At 43.7% G+C, this 3745-nt stretch overlaps 1 long non-coding RNA gene across 2 annotated transcripts in view; it reads right to left on the reverse strand.

Annotated features, from left to right (window-relative positions):
• The window catches only part of LOC102381209, a 55613-nt gene that overhangs the window by 3823 nt on the left and 48045 nt on the right, over positions 1–3745 (reverse strand). For both annotated transcript variants that reach the window (XR_003092371.1, XR_001359221.2), the window contains exon 6: positions 2297–2633. This is a non-coding gene — a long non-coding RNA (uncharacterized LOC102381209). The remainder of the gene's footprint in view (positions 1–2296; positions 2634–3745) is intronic.

Here is a 3745-nt window from a genome sequence, read left to right on the forward strand (position 1 = left end):
ATTACACAGACAACACACTACACAGCCCCATGAAGTTATTGGTTTACACACACACACACACACACACACACACACACACACACACACCTCATCTAACCAGAACTAAGCAGAAGTAAAGTTTAATAGGCATCTTGGGCCATACATTCCCTGGTCCCACTATGGGAGGCCTAGTTAAACTTGATTCACTAAAACTCGGTTGCGGGGTTAGGGAATGCTGAGGCAAAGAGACCGAGTCAGAGGGGGATGGGCAACATTTGAACAGTGGTTACAGGTTCATCACAGCATCCAGCCCGTTGGAGCCCTGACCATAAGTGTTGTCATACTTTTCCCAGGATGACTGGTGGAAGTCCTGCCCACAAACGGTTATGAACACTCCAATAATTGCCTTAACTCTGTTAAAAGACTATAGTAAGATCTGGAAAAGTCATGCTAAGCTGAGGCTTGTTCACAACAGGTAAAAATCCAAAACCCTGATGCTGCAAGCTATCTATTGTTTCTGAAGAAACAATGAGGTAACCCATCCAGTCTATCTGCTATCCATAGGAAGTTCAAGCTGGCTCCTAAGTGTCTGGTTACTCCTTAAAAACTTTTTTTTTCCCTGGTTATCAATCAGCTTCTTGAGATGTTCCAAACCAGATAACCCCTTCTCAATAGAAAAGACAATTATTTACACTATTAAGAATGCTTTGAAGAAGCTGAACGGAGGGTATAAAAATCTGTAAAAAAAATAAGCAGCAAAACATGTGTGTGTGTGCTTCAAGAGAAGGAGTCTCTCTGTCACTGTCCACTGTTGTTCTTGAGGAGCTGGAAGAAACAGATTGTCTCCCTTCAAGGATCATGCTAAGAACTTTACCCATCAACATGGGAACCCGAGTGCCTTGGACTGGTGAAATCCCAGCTCTCGCTCTCTCTCTCTTTTCTCTTTTCTCTCTAGGCATACATTTCTGAACCTGAACTGTATTAGTTAAGCTTGAGCTAAGTTTCCCCAAATAATTAGTGAAACCAGGGTAGTATTGTCATTGTTTGTGTTTGTTTCCTTTGCATGGCTATTACTACTAGTACCTTATATATTTCATATACTTAGCAATAAATAACTTTTATAGTCAAACTGGTAGTAACTGGGTATAATTTTCCTTCCCTACTTCTCCTTCCCCACTTGCTCTGCAGCAATGCTTCTTTTACCTAAGCTAAAGATCCCTGTGAAGCCCAGAAATACTGTGGGGTCTGCTCATCAATAGTCGAAAGATTGGGACGTGCTGATTTGGAAACACATAAGGGGATCAGCTTGTACAGGCTGATTGACTCAGTTTGGCTCAGATGGCCCCCAATGAGCTGAATGCTGGCCCACAAGGGTGTCAGCTGGACACCCAGCCAGAGGTAGAGGTAGTCTGTTCACCTGTGTGCTTGTGTCTGACTGCAGTTTATGGTTGCTCTGATGAACTGATTCTTGGCATAGGAGGGTGTCAGCCTGTCTGGGCTGATCAACCCAGACGGGTCAGGTGTGTCAGCCTGTCTGTGCTGATCAACCCAGCCGGGTCAGGTGTGTCACGTTAATCTGTGCGTGTTTGTGTGTGTATGACTGATTTGGTGACTGGAGGAACCCAGCCCCATGGAAACTGAGTCCTGCAAGATAGCTCCATTGGGGGTGAGGACTGGCAGAAGGGAAAGATACAGCTCCATATAGAAACACAAGTAACACAAGCAGCACATTGGTAGAATGACAAAGACCCTAGAAATATGTCCATAATAAATGAGCACACCCCAAGGTGATGGGCAAATCTGGTAACACTACAAGGTGGAGACAGCATGGAAATGGTCCCGGGGACTATATGCAGCCGCTATCTGGAAAAGGACACGTGTTCACAATCAGATCACTTCCTAACATCTCCAAATCATCACCAGTCATCGGAACAGTGTAGAACATCCTCACAAACCCTCACACATATTTCATTACCTCTTACAATGCTATGTTATTAGACATAAAACTGATGTTTTCATACACAGACTAATTAGCCTCAATTAGACAGCTTTTCAAGAAGGTTATTAGTTCCGCGCGAATTCCTGGGCAGCCCAGAATTCATTACAAGTTGAACACTTACCAGACCCTAAGCATAAATAGTAACACGGAGTATCAGTACTGCACTTGAAATCTTCCAAGTGTTGTTGCAAACATGAATGAATTAAACAAATGTTAACTCATGAATTTTCCCCCTTAAACAGAGATCCGTGTTATCTTCATCTCACACCAGGGGGCGAAAAAAGGAAGCAGATCTGAATGCAAAGTCTGAAGACTTACGATTATGAATTGTGTTTCTCAAGGGGTAAATAGGTTCGAGGCTGAGTGAGAAACTGCCGCGCAGTTAGGAGGTGGCTTAGGGAAGTGACACAGATGAGTCGATACGATGCTGTTCCTTCCAAATCTGTAAAAAATCAGGGTGCTGCTGGAGCAACCGCAGCTCTGGGACAGGACACGAGACCAGGCTCTGGCCACTTGCATTCGTGAAGAAGCTTCCAGTGCTGCTTTTTGGTGGTGTAAGAGTTTTAAAGGTCAGGGTCCATCTGGAGCCATCGTGTTCTGCTGACTGAAATTCCTCTGGAGTCCAAAGGGATGTTAGGGAAAATGCCTGAAGAATCTGGAAAAAGAGGTGAAGAGGAGTCAGTCCTATCTTAACTGCCTCTGGTTGGTGGCCACTAGCTCATCCTAAACCCACTGAAATTGTGGCGGCTTCCCACTGTGGACTCCAGGCAGCAAAGCAGTTGCACAATTGACAAGAATCATGTCTATCTGTTGGGAAGAACACTCCACCAGCTTTCCTTGAAGCCTCATCTTTTTTGCGGCCTCGCTCCGTGCTCCTTCCTTTTCACACGCAGACAGTCTGATGACTCTGAAACTCATGCTAAGCTTGTGTCTACTCACAAAAGTGAAAACGCAGAATAATAATGCTAACTGCATATTGCAAGAGGATGTGAGTTCATGGCTAAGCCATCTAAGAAGGAATAATGAAGTATCTCTTCCAGCTTATCTTGCTATATTCAGAATGATTTCAAGCACACTCCTAGGTGTCTAGTGTATAGCCATATGAACTGTCTATCCTTGATTAATTAGCATGGTAAATATTTCTTTTGTGACTAACTCGTGTTTCTGTGCAGGAAGAGACATTCTCCATACATAATAGATGTCTCCTCCTACTTTAGTATGTTTTTCCTGGCTGTTAATCAGTTTCTTGATATGTTTCAAACTGGATCACCTCTTGTTACTGAAGAAAGTAACTCATTCAAATTAAAAATTTCTGATAACCAGTGATGAGCAGGTTTTTCCTGCCAGTTACTGCTTGGGATTCTGTCTTGATATACACAACTAAAAGGATGCTTTGAAGATGCTGGACTAAGGGTATAAAAAGGCAGTACGACAGCAAACAGCACATGCACTTCAAGAGTGAGAAATCTCTCTGATACCAGTTGCTGATGCGCCCCACTTTCTCGAGAGGTTGAAGAGAAGGAGACGGCCTCTTCATCTCCTGTTTGGTGAGAAATCATCACCTGATAGCTAATTACTGGACTTTGATTTGGTTTGGGCTCACTTGACTTGATTTTAAATACCTGTAGTAAATAAAGCCTTTCTGTCACTCATTGAACGAGGTGTCGTGTCAATCCCTGGGCTAGTCTGGGACCCTAGGTTTTTATTGCTAACAAGTCCTACTGGAATAGGTGAGAACCCATATCCCAGCCTCAACAACAGCCCCGT

Source organism: Alligator sinensis, unplaced genomic scaffold, assembly GCF_000455745.1.
Source record: "Alligator sinensis unplaced genomic scaffold, ASM45574v1 scaffold1718_1, whole genome shotgun sequence".
Classification (NCBI taxonomy): Eukaryota; Metazoa; Chordata; order Crocodylia; family Alligatoridae; genus Alligator; species Alligator sinensis.